Source organism: Lactuca saligna, chromosome 7 (genome assembly GCF_052625555.1).
Source record: "Lactuca saligna cultivar CGN05327 chromosome 7, ASM5262555v1, whole genome shotgun sequence".
NCBI lineage: Eukaryota > Viridiplantae > Streptophyta > Magnoliopsida > Asterales > Asteraceae > Lactuca > Lactuca saligna.
This window is the reverse complement of record NC_136423.1, coordinates 41339678-41360341: the sequence shown is the minus strand read 5'-3', so window position 1 is coordinate 41360341 and position 20664 is coordinate 41339678. Positions and strand designations below refer to the sequence as shown.

General features: G+C 38.7%; 1 pseudogene; it reads left to right on the top strand.

The window, feature by feature from the left end:
* Window positions 1–4019: 4019 nt before the first annotated feature.
* LOC145006858 (F-box/LRR-repeat protein At4g29420-like) lies at window positions 4020–6913 on the top strand (annotated as a pseudogene).
* Window positions 6914–20664: the final 13751 nt, after the last annotated feature.

Here is a 20664-nt window from a genome sequence, read left to right as displayed (position 1 = left end):
TGTTTTCAAATGTTTGGAGACGCTGGTCCACATCTGCGAAGAGGACGAGCAAACCTTTTTAGGTCTGCAATCTTCAAAAATACAAAGAGTCTGCACGTCATAGGCAGAAGAGGCTAAGACGATCTTCGGACAAAAAACAAAAACCACCTTAGTGATTCTCTAGATTTTCCCACTTTGACACTGTTCCTTGAACTAATAATAATGACAGTAATTACCCCAATTTCGAAATCCTAATACATAAGGTTAGGGGGAGTGGTAACACTCCTAGCACCTTGCCACATCATCTTTTTGTGTTCCACATTATTTTTCTCTATTAGCACCTTATTCTTAGTATTTGGGAAGGAGTGATAACACTCCTAACACTCTATTTTTTCATTTTCAAAATTAATTAACGAAAGTACAATATATTTTACATTTAGACCAAACACATATACAAAAAAGTACAAATATGCAATATATTTTACATTTAGACCAAACACATATAACAAAAGTGCAACATCCGTTTGTGCAGTACAATACATTAAACACATATACAAAATTTTTTAATAACAAAAGTGCAATATATTTTACATTTAGATAAAATTCTTATTAATAACCACAAAAACCTACAAAAATCACATATAACAATGTTTTTTGCATTCTTTGAAGAAAAATCCCTACCAAATTAGCCTGCTTGCTTCAATTCCTCAACAGTTTCTTTTTGCTTGACAACCTCACCACTTATATCTCATGTTAACATGATAAATAGATGTGAAAGGAACTCCGTTTTTGGCATTTATCTAAAAACATAAAGATTAGCAAGTTAAGGGGTACTGACATGTGTAACTGAAAATTATTGAGATAAAAGACTACGTTACCGTCAACATATTGTTTAGATATTCAGAAAAATTAATGAATTAACATATGGAGATAACTACCTTTTCATCAGCATAAAAGACTACCTTAATTAGCATCAACATAAACTAGAATGATAACTTGTTTTCAATCTTAAGATAGTCAAATTAACAAAGGGCATACTAATCAAACCAAGGGCATCATAATCTTGAATATGAGAGACTTGAGATAAGAAACAATCAGATAAGCTAATAAGATAATACAAAACGCAAAATTGTTGGATCAAAAGCCTTACTAGCTGAAGCACAAACATTATAGAAAATCAAATATCAACACATAAAAATTATACCATTGGCTGTAGATATTAAAAAAAAAAATAGATTAGAAAAAATACCTCCTAAATCAAAACATAAAAATGAGTAATTAAAGATAAAAACTGAAGATATGAATTCCAAAAATTCAGAAACTAGAACTTAGAATAATCAAATAAAAAACCCTACCAACTGAAGGTTGAAGTGAAATTTAAACTCAGAACTCATGTCTTCACTTTTCATTCTTCATATTAATAAAATCGAATGGGGGATGATATCTAAAAATCAGGAGTTAATTTTAAGAGATTGAATGACTAATGAGAACGATTCAAATGGGAGAGGCCGAGAGGGACAAGCAATATCCAGAAATCGGGAGTTCAAAGAAAGATATTGACATGAGATAGTCGACTCCTCGTCTTCTACATCTTTGACCGTTCGTCTTTCTAGGAATCGATTGGCAATTACAAATTTCATCTTTTCAATTTCCCGTGCCCTTGCCTAGCCTCCATAGAATCACAAAAATTAGATTATCAATCGAGAACCAAGAGTCCTGGACAATAGATGAAGTCTCACCTAATCTATATGTTTTTTTTTTTTTTTTCATTCATCCACCAATCAGAATCCTCCATTCGTTTCTCTTTCATCTCGCCAACGAGGTAGCGAAGGAAGTTTAGCGAGCCCCCTATCGAGCACTAGTGGGAAATGTTCTCCTCCTCTTAGCGACCCTAACGAGCCGGTAGTGAGCATCGACTCCGTCTAGTCTAAGGTGCTGTTTGTTTTTTTTAAATCAAAATGTCTGCAGTCTGCGGACCACATCTGCAAGCCTCTGCGGCAGAAGAGGTGGACCAAATATCTGCAGTCTGCAATAAGAAGACTGTTTGTTTTTAACGTCAGCAAGCCGTTAAAATAAATTGAATTTTTAAACTTAATTTCATGTTATAAACATTAAAAATATATTTTAACAAAAAAATGAAAGAAAAAAAAACTGCACGATGGCCATGTTTTTTTTTTTTGTTTTTGGTTTAGGTTAAAATGAGATCTGAAGACCTTTGAAGACAGTGGTCCATGTCTGCGCCAGGAAGACCTCGCGCAGACGTTTTCTGATCTGCGCACTTCCAAAAAACAAACAATCTGCGATGGCATATGTCTGCGCGGCGCAGACAAAAGTAGTTGCGCAGATCTTCACACAAAAAACAAACAGCCCCTAAATGATTTTCTCGAAATTACACTTAGCCCCCCGAACCTTTATACTCAAATTATTTTAAATAAATGATTTAATAAATTTATGTTAATTACTATTATTATCATTGTCATTTAGAAGCTTTATAGCTATATAATGTCTTTTATTTAGTTAATTTGTTTGACAAACCTCCAAAAATTAGTTTTTAATTTTATAATTACTCAATATTATTTATCAACCTTATTTCAAAACCATTAAACAGAAATGGACATTACATCTTAAGAGAAAGTGGTAGTATTAACCTTTTTCACAAAGTTTTATCATAAAATAACCACAAAATGGAAAATACCAAATTAGCATGTCACTATCTACAAAAAAATGTGGGTGGCGTATAAAAACGTTTCTTTTCTTTTGGAATTTCCATAGGTTAACACTGCGAAATCTAGGTGGTATGCGAAAACGATTTTATTTTTTTCACATTTTTGTAGGTCGTCTTTGTGTTTGAGAGAACTCAAATGATATAAGGATTTTTATGAAGTTCCTATGCGAAAATGTTTTTTTTTTTTTTTTTTTTTTTTTTTTTTTTGAGAGAGATTTTTTTAGGCCACCTTGTGAGGGAGAACCCAAATAGTATGATGATTGTTATTAAGTTGGTATGTAAAAGCTATGAGATTTTGTTTTTCATAATTTTCACGGAATAATCTACTTTTGAGCTAAAAAATATGACTTTTTGACATCCAAATTGGGAAAATAATATGTCTAACGAAAGCTTTTGTTAGAAAGAACATAATGAATTTTTTAAAAATTCAAACGGAGTTCGTATGTGAATTTATGAATTAACAAACTTGTTTTTTATTTTTCGTGTTTTCACCGCCTAATCTATTTTGGAGCTAAAATGTGCGACTTTCCGATATCTAAATTTGAAGTGTAATATGTCCATGAAATTACATAGAACATAATGAAAAAGAATTCAGCTTGAACATAGATTACATGAAAGAGTTATAATGATTTAAAGTTTGAAAAAAAATCACATATAACTATTAAAATCTACATACTCCCATGCTACCTAGTTGCAAAAGTTATGGGTTTTTTTTTTTTTTTTTTTTTTTTTTTTCTTCGCATTTTTCAGTTTCTTAACTATTTTATGGATTTTTTTTTTCTGAAAAACTTTGAATAAAAAAGACTATAATAAATTTTTGCGGTCTTAATCGATAAAAAAACTTTTTAGGTAAAATAAAAAAAGTTATTATTTTTTTTTATAACTAAACTTAGGGTAAAGACGCAACGACTCTATTATGTTTTTTTGACTTTGCGCATTCAGTCCATAAAGTTTTTTTTTTGTGTGCCCTCTAAGGGAACAAAATGGTTTTTGTCGGGTCAATTTGGTCCTATTATCAGAGTTGAAGGGGTCAGTTGGTAATATATGTGCCACATCTTTTAAAATTGTCACGTTTAAATGTTGACTGTGTCGCGTTAGGGTTTTTAATGAGCTACCGACAATACTTCATCAACTCTAAAACACACCATCAGCCATCTCTGTCGATTGTTTTTTTATTTCCAATACTCTAATTTCTTGTTTTACCATGGCTGTCTACATCATTGTCCATGTGTACTTTCTAGGCATCTTTCAAAGGTACCCCATACGATACGCCAATGGTACTAATTAGAGAATATGTGACATTGATTTCGCCGCCATGAACAAGAAGGATTTCTACGCTTTCATGGACAGATTCATAGGAGAAAAATGTGAGAAACTGTATTATTGTCTTCATGATATCGATTTTCCAAAACATTTGAGGTTAATTACAAACAAACTTGATTATGCTGATTTTATAACCATTGTGTATGAATGTGTTGTTGAACTCCCATTGTATGCAAACCATTTTGGTACTGCTAACATCAATGATTGGTTGGATGAAGAAGGCGAGGAAGTGCTTGATAATATCCAGGAAGAAATTGTTGATGATGGTGAAACAGATGACACAGGGCATACCGATGACAACGGCCCAAATTGTGACATGGGTGAGAATGTAAGTGAATGCGAACCTGTTGATGCTGACATAGGGGAGAATGAAGATGATGAGGCTGATGTTGCTACTAATTTGCCAAATAGGTTCAATGAAGAGCAACCTTGGAAGGAGCAACAAACCGTGTTAGGTATAAGGTTTGAGAATTCCAAACAACTCAAACACATGTTATGCAATTATAGAGTTGCTAATGGTTATCAACTATGTTTTAACAAAAATGATAGTAGAAGGCTGTTAGGTTAATGTTGTGATGGAAAGTATATTTTTCAGATTTGAGGGTCATGGATGAGTGATGATAAGTCTTTCCAAATCAAGTCTCTATTAATTGAACACAATTGTGCTAGAAATTTTAAATTTGGGTCAATTGTCACTTACAGATGGATAGGAAGCCATTTCACCCAAGAATTTGTAAACAATCAAAATATGTGTGTTAGGCTGCTTAGAGAGGAGGTGAAAAATACATTTGTCATCGAAGTGAGTATGAGTCAGTGTAGGAGAGCCAAGAGATATGCATTTACTCTAGTTCAAGGTACAATTACAGACAACTATGCCATGTTATGGTCTTATGGTGAGGAGATAAGAAGATCAAATCCAAAGTTCAACTGTCAAAATTTCTATTGATTCCATGCTATATTGTAAAAATTACTTCATTTGGATTTACATATCTTTTCATAACACATATACCAATAAACCATGATGTTATTGTAAAATAAAGGGGTATAAGTATTTCAACCAAATTTTTTCTCTTTTCTTGTGTATCTCACTTGGTCCAATGGATAAACTTCCCGAAGAAATAGCCCTCTATATACTGAGTCGAATTGACGACTTGACCAACGTAGCTCGCTACCGACTAGCTTGGAAGGCTTTTGGTACCGTCTCTCCAGAACTTCGATCAATCAATCTTCAATGCTCATTGGAAAGGTACATCAAACCAAGGTCTAAGTTATTGAATTCTTCAAGTTCGTCCCAATCTGTTACTCCTTTCAAGACAGTTTTCCTCAATCTTGTCTCAAATTTGAGGGTTGTCGATTCGGTGTGTATAGGCACCAAGAAATCGCTCTGAGATGTGTCGTACGATGACGTTAAGGATGACGCTGATGATCTGTACCTCACCCATGGAGATTATGGAGATTTTGTTTAGTTTCTACGTACTGTAAGTTCCTCATATATGCAAGAATTCTAATTTATGTTATTCATTCTCTGCAGATGCTGTTCGTATATTGAAAAATTCATTATCTACTGATGCAAAATGATAAAATCCTTCTCTGTGATCTGACATTACGAATCTCATGTACCTGTATATGTTCTTAATTTCACCTAGCAGTGGCGGAGCTAGATGGGGCGTTGGGGGTACTACAGTACCCCCAAAAAATTATTTTATATATATATATATAAACTATTATTTATAAACATTTTTCATGTTATTGTACTCCCAACTAAAGAGATTATAACATGTTTTTTTAATATCTAAAATTGGATAACTACATATAATATATATATATTGACAATGTTTGCACCCCATATCAAAATTTCTGGTTCCGCCACTGTCACCTAGTGTTTCTTTTCAACCATAGATGATTGCTAGCTAATCGATTCACTTAGTTTTCATTGATGCATGTAATAATATTTTTCAATTAGAGGTGAAGAACGCATGGCTTTCTGTAGAAAACATGAGTGCAATGCTAATGCCAACAACTTAACGCTTGAATTCATAAGATTAGACTATGAAGACCTAAACATGTTGAACAAATCCTTCCCAAATCTTCAAGTTCTTAACTTGGTAGGTGTCGGAGGTCTAAAACTCTCCAAAATCAACCTTGTTAACCTAAAAACCTGTCGATGTGCTGTATCCAATGCCCCAACATCTTTAACCCTAATCACACACACACACACACTCATTACACTAAGACTCGTATGCATAAAACCCACTTCACTTTACATCGAAGCTCCCATGTCATCTCACCTCCATCTTGCCCTTCATCATGCTGACTCATTTACACACTCATTACACTCATTTACACACTCATTACACTCATTTACAGTAAAAAAGTTCCAAAATTATCTAAAAACCCTTTCGCTCTAGTCTTCATACATCAGATCCTTACTCTTAAAATTCCCATTTATAAAAACAGTCGAAAATCTAAAAGTCGATTCATGAAAGTGGGAGAGATGGGTAGTTGGGTTTTCTAAATTTACCCTTGAGAAGTTGTTCACAGTTTTCCATAATGTGAATTCTTTATTTACTAACTGAGATGTGTGGTTGCAATTAGAGGCATGTTATGATCTGGAAGGTTGGGAGACTTGGGATAGGAGAAAAGGGTTGAAAACATTTTGTGCATATTTGTTGTTGGTTGACCCTTTGTTGACTTTTTCATCGGTTTCTTCTGTGTTGGATCAATGTGTGTAGTTTGTTGATGTTTCATTGCTTATACACTGTGATGTTGTTGCCGTTGTATCGAAAAAGTTTTATCGCGAGGCGTAAGGCTCGGTGGCCGGAAGTGAACTGGAAATGGGGAATTTGGAGAAAAGGAATGGAAGTTTGTTGGCTAAGCGATGAGTAAATTTTGAATTATTTCTTCATGGTTTTTGGATAAAAAAATAGAGTTTTTGCTTGTTTTTGGATAATTATGTTTTAAATATGATCCATATGTTTAATATTTTGTTTTATTGGATAATATAGTACTATCTATGTCTATGTTTTATTTGTTGCATTAGTTAGTAGTTAATGTGACAGGACTACCTTTTGAAGGCTATTTTTTTTATTAGGAGGATAAGAAGGGCGTTAATTTCTGTTGCACAAATGGAAGATTGACAGTAAATTTTTATCCCCACATCGTTTCACTTTTTAGAATGAGAGTAGAAATTGAAAATTTTTTGTTCCATTGGTAGGGTATAATGATTTATTTTATAAAGTACATTATTATTTTTGAGAATAGATTCTTATGAATATTATTGAGGGAGATATTATAAGGTTAAGTGACTTTGTAGCACAGGTGTAAGCATCGTTTTTAAACTCGTCAGAAGCATACGCCTTGAGGTGCACCTTTGTGACAACCCGAAGTTCGTACCATCGCCGAAAGCCGTTTCCGTCTATAAAATTCGTCATTTTCAAATCATATCCGCTTACGTTTTTAAAATTAAGTCATTTATTCCGAGACTTCTATTATGACTTAATTAGTATCCAAACCCATTAGAAACTCAAGAAAACACCCCAATATGATAATTACATAAATTTTAGAAAATTTCCCACCGGGTTACGACGACTTAATCGGGTGTGACCAAAAGCCCCGTTTAACGTCGGTATCGGGTAGAATTCCACCGTGTCCCGGACTTACGACCTATTTAAAGCTCAAAAGACTTTATTTGAAGCCTTTCCTCTCTCTCACTACTCTCTCTCTAACCTCTTTCCTCAAATCAAGTCTAAGGGTCCAAAAACATCAATTTAAGGCTTCAAATCATCAAGGTATCTTCCCCAACTCCTAGTATATCATCCTTAGCCTTCAAATTCGTGATTTATATATGATTTAGGACCAAAATCATGTGTTTACGGCCCTGGAACATCCTTGGGCTGTGAACACATATAAAATGGATTTTTGAGCCTTTAAACCCTTCCAAACCAACTTTGGGACTTAGATATGACTATATGGCTTACCAAGTCAGACTTAGAACACCTTAAACATAATTTTTGAGGAGTAAACATGAGTTTACTACCCAAGAACAAGCTTGGGCCGTAAACTCCTCATTCATGGAGAGTAAACTCAAAACCAAGTGTTTAAAAGTCATTTAAACACACCATTAGCCTTGGAATAAATCCTAGAATCAACCACAACCAGTTTGGGGACCTTAAACATAATAAAAACCCTTCATTTGAGAGTTTACGGCCATAACTCTACCAAGGAAAGGTTCCAGGGCTGTAAACTCATTTAGATGAGTCAAATTGTGCCCAAAATTCATCCTAAGGCTTGTATATATTGTTAAAATCACATGTGATTAAAGGAGGACCACCAAGAAACATTTTGAGTATGTGTAAAAGAGTTTACGGTCGTAAACATATAGTTTACTGCTGTAAACTCCTCAAAGGGTCCCTAAATTGTCTAAACCACTTTTCCATGCCTTGAAACTAACCCTAGAATTTTCCCTCAAGTAATATGAAGCCATTTTGCACCATAGAACACCCCACCATGAGTTTACGGCCGTAAACTCATGGGGAATGGGACTTAGGGCTGAAAAATCTAGTATGAGTTTACTCTTGAAGAGTAAACTCCATATCCAAGCCTTACATGGCTTCAAATGCCACCCGAGTCCCTCCAAACACTTGTAATAGAGTGTTTCCGCAACTAGAAGTGTATGTCCTTAGAAAATAAATAATCAAGTCCTAATTAAATACAAATATGTATCATGTCATAATACATAGGAATCTTGTGTGTTTGCAAACCCAGAACTGATGTTAGGATCCAAACCGACACATTCCTCAACTGGTGAGTTCATACCCCTACAATTTTTCAAATGTTTTCACTGTTTTCAGGGGGGGGGGGGGGGGGGGGGAATACAAGCAAAAGTACAAGGAAATCTTGTACTCAAACTTATTATTTTCAGTTCAATTGTTTTTATTCTGTATGTTTTAATATCAAAAACTGTGTTTATCAAATAGTTCGAATTACGAAGTTAGCTTTCAGACTAATCATAGATTTCTTGATAAAATGTTACAATCTAAATTATATTTCATAATCTACGAATAATTCATACTAATTATGAATTAGATCTAATACGGATACGAATACGAAAGTACAACTAGGAATAGAACGAATACGAAAGTACAACTAGGAATAGAACAAATATGAAAGTACAACTAGGAATATAACGAATACGAAAGTATAACTAGAAATAGAACGAATAAGAATCCTAAAATAAGAATGCGAATACGAATACGAATACGAATACGAATAGTATTAGGAGTAGGAATAGGGATACGAATACGACTGCGAATACGAATGCGAATACGAATACGAATACGAATACGAATAGTATTAGGAGTAGGAATAGGGATACGAATACGACTGCGAATACGAATGCGAATACGAATACGAATACGAATACGAATACGAATAGTATTAGGTGTAGGAATAGGGATACGAATGCGACTGTGAATACGAATGTGAATATGAATACGAAATACAAATACAAATAGTATTAGGAGTAGGAATAGGGATACGAATGTGACTGTGAATACGAATGCAAATACGAATACGAATACGAATACAAATAGTATTAGGAGTAGGAATAGGGATACGAATGCGACTGCGAATACGAATGCGAATACGAATACGAATACGAATACAAATAGTATTAGGAGTAAGAATAGGGATACGAATACGGCTGCAAATACGAATGCGAATACGAATACGAATACGAATACGAATAGGATTAGGATTAGGAGTAGGAATACGAATACGAATGCGAATACGAACACGAATAGGACTACAAATATAAATACAAATACAAATATAAAAATATAAAAATGAATATGATTAAGAATAGAAATACGAATACGATGGCACACATCTAGGTACATTCAAGTGTAACACCATTAGGATATCAAAATACATAGCTACTATAACAAGTACGAAAGGTAATCAAACATTACATCAAAATTCAATAATCAAACTTACCTTTAGGAAAATATAGGATTTTCCTAGGATAACAATTGTACATAACCAGAATTGTGAAATAAATCAGTTAATCAAACTTTTCATATAAGAAAATATAGGATTTTCTTGAATATCAATCTTTTCAGAAAACCAAAGGAAACTCGTACATTTTCAGAAAAACAAATATCTTATGAACTCACCAGCTTTATGCTGATTTTCAAACTGCTTGTATTCTCAGGTCCATATTAGATAGGTACCCAACAATACTTTTGGAGAAGATGGAGCGTACAGAAGACTCGTCTCTACTTTTGTTCATATATGTATAACACTTCTAACACGTTATTTTTGAACATATGTAAATTCTAATATGTAATGTAATGGTTGTTTACTTTGCTTACTATGTGCATTGGATTTGATACTTAACATGGAGTCCGCCCCAGAAATGTTTCCGCCTTCGGTTTTCGGGGTGTGACAACCTTAAGGTGAAGCGAACCATGGCTGAACTAGAGGCGCCGAGTCTATGGTTGGATTTAAGAGGTAGGCTTCGCCCAGGTGAAGCGTAGATGAATCAATAGAGGCGGTGCGTTTTTCAGAAACGTACGCCTTGATTTTTAGTCTAACTTTGACTTATTTTGACTTTTTTTCTTTTCCAATCGTGTAACTCCCCGAACTTCGTAGGTATATTTCAATCCCTCCACTTTTCAAGTTTCCAATTGTAGTCCATGGAGTGTTTTAGTTGGGTCATGAGGAGTATAAGGACTAAAGTTGCCACTTTGAGTCAGGAAGGAGTACGCTGAGCGTACATAAGGGTACGCTGAGCGTACTAGGCGCGCACTAGTACGCTAGGCGTACACTCAGGTACGTTGGGCATACTAATGTCTAGAGCAAACCCTAATATTTAGGGTTTGGAGACTATATAAACACCCTTATGGATCATTTCCTCTGATTATCCACATTCTACACAGCCTACATTCGACCTGCCCCAAACCCTAGCTCTTCCTTGTGGGTGTAAGCTTGCTTGGTGTGTGTATTGGAGTGTTTCAAGAAAAGAACATTGCATCCAAGTATTGGAGAAGAAGGTCAGGCTCATAGATCTAAAGTTAGTTTGTGCTCAAGAAGCTCCTAAAGGTATAAAGTTCTAAACTTTATGCATATATGCTTAGATCTAATCATTTTACTTTATTAGGAGCATCTTTTGTCCCAAAATCCATAAAGTGGTGTATTTTGTGTTATGGACGTAAAGAGTTGTCCTTCCAGGCTTTTGAAAGGACTTGGAGTGATAAAAATTAGGTCCCATTAGCTATAAGTGTCCCATGCAAGAGAAATAAGGTCTTAATGGATTAAGACCAATCACTTAGAACATTATGGTCGTCTAAAGTGATAAAGGTCGTGACTTTATGGACCCTAGGCATGTTAGGCCTCTGGATCTGAGATTAGGACTTAAGTGCTTAAGCCATTAGGCATTTAATAAGGTATTGTCAAGAGATGGAATATACCCAACTTAAATTAAGTATGCCCAGTGTACTGGGTCAACCACCTCGATGGTGCTTAATCTCTGGTCGAGTACACCGTGTGTACCAGAGGAGTACACCTCGCGTACGTTCGCTGTTGGGTCATTGACATTTGGGCTTCAGGTTTTGGTCAGTTTTGTGGGAAAAAAGGGGTTTTGGCCTTTGTTGGACTTAATAAATAAGATGTTATGGGCCACTAGTGGTGGTGGATCATAGGTTTAGGCCCAATATGGATATTAGGCCCAATTTAATAAATTTGGGCCAATAGTGGGCCTAAGTGTTGGGTCTTGAAGATAAGGACTTGGTCAAGGAGGACAATGTTGGGTATGAACCTAGTACTTATTCTTATGTGATAGTTCGGGATTCCTGTGAGGTGAGTTATCATCACTATATCAATAAGGTCTAAGGCACCAAGGCCGACCCTTTATGGATTGTATTCAGATTATTATATGATATGCCTACTGATTTACACCCTGGTGGTTAGGATGCTATGTTAGTGACCTATTAGGTCGTTGTCCTAGTTATAGGATCATTACTATGCTTGTGATATGTTATATCGGTTTTACTGCTATACACATGTTATTGTTTGTATGTTATCCATGTGAACATGTTTGTCTGTTTGGGGGTTGGGTTGAGGCGGTCCTTCTTCGTGATGTAGGCCAACATACCCGGGGCGGTCCGGATAGGCTATAGGCCCTGAGGAGGCGGTCCAGTCATGACAAAGGCCCGACGAGCGGTTCGGATAGGCTGTAGGCCCTAAGGAGGCAGTCTAGTCATGCCGAAGGCTCGGGAGCGGTCCAGATAGGCTGTAGGCCCTGAGGAGGCGGTCCAGTCATGCTGAAGGCTCATTATACATGTTGTTTGTTATTATTTTGTTATGTGGTATATGTTGGTATTTTGGTGGTAACTCACTAAGCCTTCGAGCTTACATTTATTGATTTTTGTTTCAGGTACTTCAGGTGACCATGGCAAGGCGAAGGCGTGACGCACACATATCCTCAGTTTTTATGATTTTGGATTTCTGGAAACTCTGATATGAAATCATTTTGAAACAATTCGTGAACTCTATCGATGTTGGAACAATTTTTATTACTCGGATTGGTTTTGAAAAGTTATAAATTTAGTAAAATTTTGTGTCGTTACAAGTTGGTATCAGAGCCTTGGTTTGAGTAAAATGGAGGAACACTCGTGTGAATCCACTCTCAAATCAAGGAAAGGATTCTCAAAATGATTTTCAAATAAGTTTTAAAATAAATAAAAGGGATGTGATGTGTACGTCATCCGAAGCCCATAAGTAGACCCCAAAATACTATGCAATTATCTAATTATGTGATATGTTAGAACAACATGCTAGTACTAGGCTAGAGATCTTCATGAAGTGCATGATAAATTGCCTGATTATGTGATATCTGCTAGCCCGGAGTTCTTTTGTAGGAGATTGACATCATTAATGTAGTTGATTAGTGTATGCATCACGGTTGTGCATAATTAAGATCTTATAGCCTGAGAATGTTTGATTTTGCCTTATGTTCCGTTCTTGTTTGATTGGGGGCTTAGGGTAGGATCGAATATTTGAAAGTCTATAGGGTCCATCATTATGTATGGCTAGCATATACTACTGCTACAGGGTTGGTGGAAGTTTCATAGGTAGGTTGCTGTGATACTTGAGACAACTAAGAATAAGTGTGGAAGGTAGTATAGGCCCGTACTACTGAAAGCACAGCACCCATACAAGTAGCAAGGAAGTCACAACCATAGGGTTAGTTGGGAATTGGTTTCCAGTTAATATGCGGGTTATCTAATATTTTCTTGGTATATTTTCAGTATGGTGGTTACGAGGCGCTTTTGGGGTTGGATCCGGGTCAGGAGCTGGCGGTCAGGAAGGACCGCTACCGCCTGAGTTCATTAGTCAGATGAGAACGGATGAGTTAGATGCCAGGATTCATGAGATCCTGCATGATGAGGTTGCTACTCTATTCCAAGCATAATTTCTGCAGATGTTCGAGTCGATTAATACCGCCATGGTTGAGTACTTTAACGAGCGCTATGAAACCCTAATTGAGACAGCTGCCACTGCGGCTACATCGGCTGTAACGACGGCAGTAGGAGGAGCTGTCCGGGCATTCTAGTACTGGGACTTCGACAACATGAAGCCTCCTACTTTTTATGGGGTTCAGGATCCGATCGACGCTAAGAGATGGTTGTCTGATGTAAAGGGATGTTTGTTCAAGTGTTCGCGCCTTGCTGATCAGAGAGTGAGGTGTGCTCTGAACCTGTTACAGTCCGGGGAAAAGGATTGGTGGAGAATGGTTACCGAATCATTTATTAGGGAGAAAAAAGTTTTGATTTCTTAGGATCAGTTCAGAGACATGTTCAGTACCCGTTATGTTCCACGGGTGGAGAGAGAGAAAGATTAGCATAGGAGTTCTTAGACTTGCATCAGGTCACAAAGTCAGTGACGTACATCACGGGGTTGTTTACTAAGAGGGTAGTGTTATACCCGGAGCTTGCTTCTAAGCAGGCTCAGAAGAATTGTTATCTGAGTATGCTCAATGCTGATATCATACAGTTTGTTGTGACACAAAGATGTGACACCATGTTGGAGCTTCAAGAGGCCGCGAGGCGGTGTGAGTTGGAGATTGAGTTACAGTTATGGTAGTTGAGACAGGCCCCAGGGCAGGCGCAACCAACACTGAAGCGGTTCAAGGTCGCTGACTCCAGGTCAGGAGGGCAACGTGCCCGTACTTGTGGGATGTGTGGGAAGATTCATACAAGAGCCTGTCGATTGAGTACTGGATGCCAAAAATGTGGCAAAGAAGGGCACTACGCACGAGAGTGTCGCCAGCTCGTCCCTACCCCGGATATGTGGATTTGTTTTCACTATTATCAGGTTGTTCATGTGAAGATCCACTGTCCGCAGTTAGCTTCCAGGTTGGTGCAGGGTCCAGCACCGGCTACTTTGAGGATCACTGACGGGAGGCAGGGCGGAGCAGAGCCGCCGAAGGCTCGAGGACAGGCTTTCCAACTCACAGCAGAGGAGGCACGAGCAGCATCAGATGTGGTGGCAGGTATGTTTCTATTCATATTCTCTCGTTGAATGTATATGTTTATGCTTATATATATATATATATATATATATATATATATGTGTGTGTGTGTGTGTGTACCGGTATTAGGTATGTTTTTAGTAAACTCCCTAATTGCTTTGGTATTATTTAACTCGGGTGCGAGTCGTTCGTTCGTCTCTCAGACTTTCAGCAGAGAGTTCGGTTTTCCGGTCGGGGAGCTTGAGTGTCCGTTGCTAGTTTCCATCGCCAACGAACTCGGGGTTTCTGCTTCGTCAATCTATCGAGTTTGCACATTAGAGATATTTGGGGCACCCTTTGTAATTGACTTGATTCCTATTCACATGGAGGATGTCCGTGTGATAATAGGTATGGATTAGCTGAGTAGGTTCGGTGCGATGATCGACTGCGAGGGTCAGCGAGTTGTAGTTCAAACCCCAAGTGGGGGAGAATTGGTGATTTATGGTGAGGGAGCCAAATCGGGATCTAGGTTCTGTTCATCTGCTAGTGCTTGGCAGTATATTCAACACGGGTGTGCGGGTTCTCTAGCATATATGGTGGATACATGGGTCAATGATCAGATTTCATTTGTAGACGTCCTAGTGGTCAAGGAGTTTGCTGACGTGTTTCCAGAGGAGTTACTCAGAGTTCCTCCGACGAGACAGGTGGAGTTTAAGATTGACCTAGTGCCTGGAGCGGCCCCTATCGCCAAGGCGCCGTATTGGTTGGCACCACCGGAGATGAAAGAGTTTTCGTCACAGTTGCAGGAACTGCTGGGCAATCAGTTCATTCGCCTAAGCGGTTCTCCATGGGAGGCACCAATACTCTTTGTAAAGAAGAAGGATGGAACGCACCGGATGTGCATAGACTACAGAGAGTTAAACAAGTTGACGGTGAAGAACCGTTACCCACTCCCCAGGATAGACGACCTATTTTGATCAGTTGCAGGGGGCATCATGGTCTCTAAGATTGATTTGAGGTCCGGATATCATCAGGTCAGGGTAAGGGAGGAGGATGTAAAGAAGACCACATTCAGGACTCGATATGGGCATTACAAGTTTGTGGTGATGCCATTTGGGCTGACCAATGCGCTAGCAATATTTATGGACCTGATGAATAGGGTTTGCAGACCTATGCTCAATCGCTCGGTTAATGTGTTCATTGATGATATCTTGGTGTATTCCAAGACTCGGGAGCAGCACAAGGAGCATCTGCGGAAGTTACTCGGGGTTTTGTGGCGAGAACAGCTTTATGCCAAGTTCTCGAAGTGTGAGTTTTGGTTACGAGAGGTCTAATTTCTGGGGCATCTCGTTAACCAGGATGCGATTTTGGTCGATCCGGCCAAAATCGAGGCAGCTATGCGGTGGGAGGTTCCAAAATCTCCCTCGGATATTAGGAGCTTTTTGGGTTTAGCAGGGTACTACCGGAAAGCTACCTTGCCGCCCACTACTACTAAATCACCCCCACCCCCAAGTTAAACTGGTACTTGCTGTTGCACCAGGTGCTAAAGCATGGGTCATTTAGGATTTCTCCAAGATTGTGGTACCCCTCACTCGTCTGACGAGGATGGGGGTGGATTTTCGGTGGGGCCCTGAGCAGTAGAGGGCGTTCGAGACCCTCAAACAACGTTTATGTGAGGCCCCAGTTTTGAACCTCCCCGAAGGAGTGGAGGACCTTGTGGTATACTGTGATGCATCCATCACAGGTCTGGGAGCGGTCCTCATGTAGAGAGGAAGGGTGATAGCCTATGCTTCATGGCAGCTGAAGCTGCACAAGAAGAGATACCCCACACATGATCTGGAGTTGGAAGCGGTGGTTTTCTCTCTCAAGATTTGGAGGCATTATCTCTATGGGGTCCACTGCACCATTTTCATGGACCACATGATCTTGAGATATATTATGGATCAGCTGAACGTGAATATGAGGCAGCGCAGATAGCTGGATATAGTCAAGGATTACGACTGTGATATCCTCTACCACCCTGGTAAAGCGAACGTGGTCGCAGATGCTCTGAGTCGCAAGACAGTCGGACCTTCTATCTAAGTGACATGCATGAGAATATCAGTGGATACCCCACTCGTGGGCTTACTTAGGGAAGCCTATACGTAGGGAGAATTGGAAAATGGAGAGTATTAAGGGTGAAAACACCTGGTTTGTGCTGGATAGCAGGGGACTGTTGAACCGTTGTGGTTGTTCTGGGTTTCAATGTCTGGTGGGGTCAGACATATCGTTTTAGAGGAGGCTCATAAGTATTGATTTTCTATTCATCCTGGGGCCACTAAGATTTATCGGGATTTGTGTTTGAGTTATTGGTGGTCGTGCATGAAAAGAGAGATCGCTTGGTATGTGGAGAGGTGCCTGACCTGCAGGATGGTCAAGGCTGAGCACCAGAGGCCACATGGAAAGTTGCAGCCTCTTGAGGTACCCATGTGGAAATAGGAGCATATCACGATGGATTTTATCACCAAGCTACCAAGGATGACAAGGGGTTTTGACGCCATATGGGTCATTGTGAATCGATTGACCAAGAGTAACCACTTTCTGGCCATTCGGGGGAGCTCAGCGGCCGAGAAATTGGCCGAGCTATACGTTCGTGAGATTTTCACACCATATGGGGTTCCGTCTTTATTATCTCAGATTGTGATGTTCGGTTTACCTCCCGATTATGGCAGAAGTTCCACGAGGAACTGGGCACACGACTGCATTTCAGTACGGCCTATCATCTACAGACGGACGACTAGAGTGAGTGGACCATACAAACTCTTGAGGATATGTTGAGATCCTGTATTATTGACTTCGGTGGGAGCTGGGACTCCTACCTACCCCTCATTGAGTTCTCATACAATAACAACTTTCATTGCAGCATTAGCACCCCGCCTTATGAGCTGTTGTACGGGAGGAGATGTTGCACCCCAGTCTGTTGGGGTGAGGTGGATCACAGGTTGATGGGTCAGACCGAGGTAGTTCTACAAACTACCAAGAGGATTCAGAAGATCAGACAGCGGCTGCAGACCGCTCAGAGTCGGTAGAAAATTTATGCTGATCGGCGCCGATCTGAGTTGGAGTTTCAAGTCGGTGATATGGTGCTTCTGAAGGTTGAAGGTTTCACCCTGGAAGGGTGTGATCTGCTTCAGGAAGAAGGGAAAATTAGGTCCCCAATTTATTGGACGATTTCGAGTTGTTGCCAGGGTTGGCAAAGTTGCTTATAGACTGGCTCTTCTAGAGGAGCTCCGCCAATTGTGGAAGTGCATATTAGATGAGGACGCGGTAGTGTCATTAGATGATATCAAGGTTGACGAACACCTGAACTACGTGGAGCAGCCAATGGCTATTTTGGAAAGGAGGATAAAAGTTCTGCATAGCAAGGAAATACCTTTGGTGAAGGTGCAGTGGCGACATTGGAAGGTATCTGAGTGGACTTGGGAGCCAGAGTCCCCAATACGAGAGCACTACCCGGATCTCTTAGCTGCAACATACTTCGGGGACAAAGTCTAGGTCAAGTGAGGGAGAGTTGTAAGGCCCCAAACTTCGCAGGTATATTTCAATCACTCCTCTTTGCAAGTTTCCAATTGTAGTCCATGGAGTGTTTGAGTTGGGCCATGAGGAGTATAAGGACTAAAGTTGCCACTTTGAGTCAGAAGGAGTACGCTAAGTGTACATAAGGGTACGTTGAGCATACTAGGTGTGCCCTAGTACGCTGGGCGTACTAGTGTCTGGAGAAAACCCTAATATTTAGGGTTTGGGGACTATATAAACACCCTTATGGATGATTTCCTCTAATTATCCTCAACCTCCATAACCTACATTTGACCTCCCCCAAACCCTAGCTCTTCCTTGTGGGTGTAAGCTTGCTTGGTGTGTGTATTGGAATGTTTCAAGAGAAGAACATTGCAACTAAGTGTTGGAGAATAAGGTTAGGCTCATAGATCTGAAGTTAGTTTGTGCTCAAGAAGCTCCTAAAGGTATAAAGTTCTAAACTTTATGCACATATGCTTAGATCTAATCATTTTACTTTATTTGGAGCATGTTTTGTCCCATAATCCATAAAGTGGTGTATTTTGTGTTATGGACGTAAAGAGCTGTCCTTCCAGGCTTTTGAAAGGACTTGGAGTGATAAAAATCAGGTCCCATTAGCTATAAGTGTCCCATGCAAGAGAAATAAGGTCTTAATGGATTGAGACCAATCATTTAGAACATTATGGTCATCCAAAGTGATAAAGGTCGTGACTTTATGGACCATGGGCATGTTAGGCCTCTGTATTTGAGATTAGGACTTAAGTGCTTAATCCATTAGGCACTTAATAAGGTATTGTCAAGAGAGGGAATATGCCCAACGTAAATTCAACATGCCCAACGTATGGGTCAACCACCTCGATGGTGGTCAACCTCTGGTTGAGTACACCCAACGTACTAGAGGAGTACACCCCGCGTACGTCCTCTGTTGGGCCATTGACATTTGGGCTTTGGGTTTTGGGCTGTTTTGTGGGAAAAAAGGGGTTTGGGCCTTTGTTGGACTTAATAAATAAGATGTTATGGGCCACTAGTGGTAGTGGATCATAGGTTTAGGCCCAATATGGATATTAGGCCCAATTTAATAAATTTAAGCCAATAGTGGGCCTAAGTGTTGGGTCTTGAAGATAAGGACTTGGTCAAGGATGGGACAATGCTGGGTATTAACCTAGTACTTATTCTTATGTGACAATTCGGGATTCCTGGTGAAATCTTAGACAGAGACTTGCAGTATTTCAACACTATTTGCGAGGTGAGTTATCCTCACTATATCAACAGGGTCTAAGGCACCAAGGCCGACCCTTTATGGATTGTATTCAAATTATTATATGATATGCCTACTGATTTACAACCTGGTAGTTAGGATGTTGTGTTAGTGACCTATTAGGTCGGTGTCCTGGTTATAGGATCATTACTATGCATGTGATCTGTTATATCGGTTTGACTGCTATATGCATGATATTGTTTGTACGTTATCCATGTGCACATGTCTGTCTGTTTGGGAAATAGGTTAAGGGAGTCATGCTTCGTGTTGTAGGCAAGCATACCCGGGGCGGTCCAGATAGGCTATAGGCCCTGAGGAGGCGGTCCAGTCATGCCAAAGGCCCGACGAGCAGTTCGGATAGGGTGTAGGCCCTAAGGAGGCGGTCCAGTCATGCCGAAGGCTCGGGAGCGGTCCAGATAGGCTGTAGGCCCTGAGGAGGCGGTCTAGTCATGCTGAAGGCTCATTATACATGTTGTTTGTTATTATTTTGTTGTGTGGTATATGTTGGTATTTTGGTGGTAACTCACTGAGCCTTCGAGCTTACATTTATTGATTTTTGTTTCAGGTACTTCAGGTGACCATGGCAAGGAGAAGGCGTGATGCACACACATCCTCACTTTTTATGATTTTGGATTTCTGGGAACTCTGATATGAAATCATTTTGAAACAATTTGTGAACTATATCGATGTTGGAACAATTTTTGATTACTCGGATTGGTTTTGAAAAGTAAAAAATTTAGTAAAATTTTGTGTCGTTACAAATCGCACCTGGTCTACATCGCATCTTGTAATTCTTCCTCAATTGATGAAATTGATGTTCCATACATTCAATTGAGTCTACCAGATGTTTGGATATCTGATTTCTTGATTTTCCCACATTTTAGCATTAATTGGAAACATCGGACCAAAATTTATAAAAATTATATGTTCTTACCCTTAGAGTATCAATTATATATTATTGTAGTTTCAATTATATGTTTAGTATTTTATTTTTATAAGATTTTTAAATTATTATATTTACTAGATGTAAGACCCGTGTACTATACAAGTTTATTAAAAATAAAAAAATTAATATCAATATGTAAACATTAAATATTTTATAAAGTAATTGAGAAACGAAAGTAAATCAATGAGTTTGTAACATTTATGTGAATTTATTCTCAAGTTAATAAATTGATAACCTTACATGAATAGAACGAGAACCTTCCATATATATAATTATGGAAATTTAATGTAAAAATGAAAAACCTAAAAAAATGACAAGTGGAAAATAACAAAATGAAAAAAAAAAACAAAAAAAGTCATTTGGCAAAA